The sequence below is a fragment of the Bombus vancouverensis genome, chromosome 1, assembly GCF_051014615.1.
Source record: "Bombus vancouverensis nearcticus chromosome 1, iyBomVanc1_principal, whole genome shotgun sequence".
Taxonomy (NCBI): domain Eukaryota; kingdom Metazoa; phylum Arthropoda; class Insecta; order Hymenoptera; family Apidae; genus Bombus; species Bombus vancouverensis.
The window spans coordinates 8,009,517-8,016,285 of NC_134911.1; positions in this window are offsets into that span (position 1 = coordinate 8,009,517).

Here is a 6,769-nt window from a genome sequence, read left to right on the forward strand (position 1 = left end):
CTATAGCGTTATACCATATAACATAATACGTTATAACGTTATACCATATAACGTAATGCGTTATAACGTTATACCATATAACGTAATACAATATAACGTTATACCATATGACGTTATACCATATACCGTAATATGTTATAACGTTATATCATATAAGGTATTACGTTATAAACTTATACCATATAACGTAATACGTTATAACGTTATACCATATGACGTTATACCATATAACGTAATACGTCATAACGTTATACCATATAACGTTATACCATATAACGTTTTACCATATAACGTAATACGTTATAACGTTATACCATATAACGTAATACGTTATAACGTTATAACATATGACGTTATACCATATCACGTAATACGCTATAGCTTTATACCATATAACATAATACGTTATAACGTTATACCATATAACGTAATACGTTATAACGTTATACCATATAACGTAATACAATATAACGTTATACCATATGACGTTATACCATATAACGTGATATGTTATAACGTTATACCATATAAGGTATTACGTTATAAACTTATACCATATAACGTAATACGTTATAGCGTTATACCGTATGACGTTATACCATATAACGTAATACGTTATAACGTTATACCATATAACGTAATACGTTATAACGGTATAACATATGACGTTATACCATATCACGTAATACGCTATAGCGTTATACCATATAACATAATACGTTATAACGTTATACCATATAACGTAATACGTTATAACGTTATACCATATAACGTAATACAATATAACGTTATACCATATGACGTTATTCCATATACCGTAATATGTTATAACGTTATACCATATAAGGTATTACGTTATAAACTTATACCATATAACGTAATACGTTATAACGTTATACCATATGACGTTATACCATATAACGTAATACGTCATAACGTTATACCATATAACGTTATACCATATAACGTTTTACCATATAACGTAATACGTTATAACGTTATACCATATAACGTAATACGTTATAACGTTATAACATATGACGTTATACCATATCACGTAATACGCTATAGCTTTATACCATATAACATAATACGTTATAACGTTATACCATATAACGTAATACGTTATAACGTTATACCATATAACGTAATACAATATAACGTTATACCATATGACGTTATACCATATAACGTAATATGTTATAACGTTATACCATATAAGGTATTACGTTATAAACTTATACCATATAACGTAATACGTTATAGCGTTATACCGTATGACGTTATACCATATAACGTAATACGTTATAACGTTATACCATATAACGTAATACGTTATAACGGTATAACATATGACGTTATACCATATCACGTAATACGCTATAGCGTTATACCATATAACATAATACGTTATAACGTTATACCATATAACGTAATACGTTATAACGTTATACCATATAACGTAATACAATATAACGTTATACCATATGACGTTATTCCATATACCGTAATATGTTATAACGTTATACCATATAAGGTATTACGTTATAAACTTATACCATATAACGTAATACGTTATAACGTTATACCATATGACGTTATACCATATAACGTAATACGTTATAACGTTGTACCATATAACGTAACACGTTATAACGTTATACCATATGACGTTATACCATATAACGTAATACGTTATAACGTTGTACCATATAACGTAATACGTTATAACGTTGTACCATATAACGTAATACGTTATAACGTTGTATCATATAACGTAATACGTTATAACGTTGTACCATATAACGCAATACGTTATAACGTTATACCATATATCGTAATACGTTATGACGTTATACCATATAACGTAATACGTTATAACGTTATAACATATGACGTTATACCATATCACGTAATACGCTATAGCGTTATACCATATAACATAATACGTTATAACGTTATACCATATAACGTAATGCGTTATAACGTTATACCATATAACGTAATACAATATAACGTTATACCATATGACGTTATACCATATACCGTAATATGTTATAACGTTATATCATATAAGGTATTACGTTATAAACTTATACCAAATAACGTAATACGTTATAACGTTATACCATATGACGTTATACCATATAACGTAATACGTTATAACGTTATACCATATAACATAATACGTTATAACGTAATACGTTATAACGTTATACCATATATCGTAATACGTTATGACGTAATACCACATAACGTAATACGTTATAGCGTTATTCCATATAACGTAATACGTTATAACGTAATACTATATAACGTAAAACGTTATAACATTATACCATATAACGTAATACGTTATAACGATGTACCATATAACGTAATACGTTATAACGTTATACCATATATCGTAATACGTTATGACGTTATACCATATAACGTAATACGTTATAACGTTATAACATATGACGTTATACCATATCACGTAATACGCTATAGCGTTATACCATATAACATAATACGTTATAACGTTATACCATATAACGTAATGCGTTATAACGTTATACCATATAACGTAATACAATATAACGTTATACCATATGACGTTATACCATATACCGTAATATGTTATAACGTTATATCATATAAGGTATTACGTTATAAACTTATACCATATAACGTAATACGTTATAACGTTATACCATATGACGTTATACCATATAACGTAATACGTCATAACGTTATACCATATAACGTTATACCATATAACGTTTTACCATATAACGTAATACGTTATAACGTTATACCATATAACGTAATACGTTATAACGTTATAACATATGACGTTATACCATATCACGTAATACGCTATAGCTTTATACCATATAACATAATAAGTTATAACGTTATACCATATAACGTAATACGTTATAACGTTGTACCATATAACGTAATACAATATAACGTTATACCATATGACGTTATACCATATACCGTAATATGTTATAACGTTATACCATATAAGGTATTACGTTATAAACTTATACCAAATAACGTAATACGTTATAACGATATACCATGCGACGTTATACCATATCACGTAATACGTTATAACGTTATACCATATAAAGTAATACGTTATAACGTTATACCATATATCGTAATACGTTATGACGTAATACCATATAACGTAATACGTTATAACGTTATTCCATATAACGTAATACGTTATAACGTAATACCATATAACGTAATACGTTATAACGTTATACCATATAACGTAATACGTTATAACGTTGTACCATATAACGTAATACGTTATAACGTTGTACCATATAACGCAATACGTTATAACGTTATACCATATAACATAATACGTTATAACGTAATACCATATAACGTAATACGTTATAACGTTATACCATATAACGTAATACAATATAACGTTATACCATATGACGTTATTCCATATACCGTAATATGTTATAACGTTATACCATATAAGGTATTACGTTATAAACTTATACCATATAACGTAATACGTTATAACGTTATACCATATGACGTTATACCATATAACGTAATACGTTATAACGTTGTACCATATAACGTAACACGTTATAACGTTATACCATATGACGTTATACCATATAACGTAATACGTTATAACGTTGTACCATATAACGTAATACGTTATAACGTTGTACCATATAACGTAATACGTTATAACGTTGTATCATATAACGTAATACGTTATAACGTTGTACCATATAACGCAATACGTTATAACGTTATACCATATAACGTAATACGTTATAACGTAGTACCATATAACGCAATACGTTATAACGTTATACCATATGACATTATACCATATCACGTAATACGCTATAGCGTTATACCATATAACATAATACGTTATAACGTTATACCACATAACGTAATACGTTAGAACGTTATAATATATAACGTAATACGTTATAACGTAATACCATATAACGTAATACGTTATAACGTTGTACCATATAACGTAATACGTTATAACGTAATACCATATAACGTAACACGTTATAACGTTATACCATATGACGTTATACCATATAACGTAATACGTTATAACGTTGTACCATATAACGTAATACGTTATAACGTTGTACCATATAACGTAATACGTTATAACGTTGTATCATATGACGTAATACGTTATAACGTTGTACCATATAACGCAATACGTTATAACGTTATACCATATATCGTAATACCTTATGACGTAATACCATATAACGTAATACGTTATAAGGTTATTCCATATAACGTAATACGTTATAACGTAATACCATATAACGTAATACGTTAAAACGTTATACCATATAACGTAATACGTTATAACGTTGTACCATATAACGTAATACGTTATAACGTTATACCACATGACATTATATCATATAGCGTAATACGTTATAACGTTATACCATATAACGTAATACGTTATAACGTTGTAACATATGACGTTATACCATATCACGTAATACGCTATAGCGTTATACCATATAACATAATACGTTATAACGTTATACCATATAACGTAATACGTTATAACGTTATACCATATAACGTAATACAATATAACATTATACCATATGACGTTATTCCATATACCGTAATATGTAATAACGTTATACCATATAAGGTATTACGTTATAAACTTATACCATATAACGTAATACGTTATAACGTTATACCATGCGACGTTATACCATATCACGTAATACGTTATAACGTTATACCATATTACGTAATACGTTATAACGTAATACGTTATAACGTTGTGCCATATATCGTAATATGTTATGACGTAATACCACATAACGTAATACGTTATAACGTTATTCCATATAACGTATTACGTTATAACGTAATACTATATAACGTAAAACGTTATAACATTATACCATATAACGTAATACGTTACAACGATGTACCATATAACGTAATACGTTATAACGTTATACCATATATCGTAATACGTTATGACGTTATACCATATAACGTAATACGTTATAACGTTATAACATATGACGTTATACCATATCACGTAATACGCTATTGCGTTATACCATATAACATAATACGTTATAACGTTATACCATATAACGTAATGCGTTATAACGTTATACCATATAACGTAATACAATATAACGTTATACCATATGACGTTATACCATATACCGTAATATGTTATAACGTTATATCATATAAGGTATTGCGTTATAAACTTATACCATATAACGTAATACGTTATAACGTTATACCATATGACGTTATACCATACAACGTAATACGTTATAACGTTGTACCATATAACGTAACACGTTATAACGTTATACCATATGACGTTATACCATATAACGTAATACGTTATAACGTAATACCATATAACGTAATACGTTATAACGTTATACCATATAACGTAATACGTTATAACGTTATACCATATGACGTTATACCATATAACGTAATACGTTATAACGTTGTACCATATAACGTAATACGTTATAACGTTGTACCATATAACGCAATACGTTATAACGTTATACCATATAACGTAATACGCTATAACGTTATACCATATAACGTAATACAATATAACGTTATACCATATAACGTAATACAATATAACGTTATACCATATGACGTTATTCCATATACCGTAATATGTTATAACGTTATACCATATAAGGTATTACGTTATAAACTTATACCATATAACGTAATACGTTATAACGTTATACCATATGACGTTATACCATATAACGTAATACGTTATAACGTTGTACCATATAACGTAACACGTTATAACGTTATACCATATGACGTTATACCATATAACGTAATACGTTATAACGTTGTACCATATAACGTAATACGTTATAACGTTGTACCATATAACGTAATACGTTATAACGTTGTATCATATAACGTAATACGTTATAACGTTGTACCATATAACGCAATACGTTATAACGTTATACCATATAACGTAATACGTTATAACGTAATACCATATAACGCAATACGTTATAACGTTATACCATATGACATTATACCATATCACGTAATACGCTATAGCGTTATACCATATAACATAATACGTTATAACGTTATACCACATAACGTAATACGTTAGAACGTTATAATATATAACGTAATACGTTATAACGTAATACCATATAACGTAATACGTTATAACGTTATACCATATATCGTAATACGTTATGACGTTATTCCATATAACGTAATACGTTATAACGTTATAACATATGACGTTATACCATATCACGTAATACGCTATAGCGTTATACCATATAACATAATACGTTATAACGTTATACCATATGACGTTATACCATATAACGTAATACGTTATAACGTTGTACCATATAACGTAATACGTTATAACGTTGTACCATATAACGTAATACGTTATAACGTTGTATCATATAACGTAATACGTTATAACGTTGTACCATATAACGCAATACGTTATAACGTTATACCATATATCGTAATACGTTATGACGTTATACCATATAACGTAATACGTTATAACGTTGTACCATATATCGTAATACGTTATAACGTTGTACCATATAACGCAATACGTTATAACGTTATACCATATAACGTAACACGTTATAACGTTATACCATATGACGTTATACCATATAACGTAATACGTTATAACGTTGTACCATATAACGTAATACGTTAT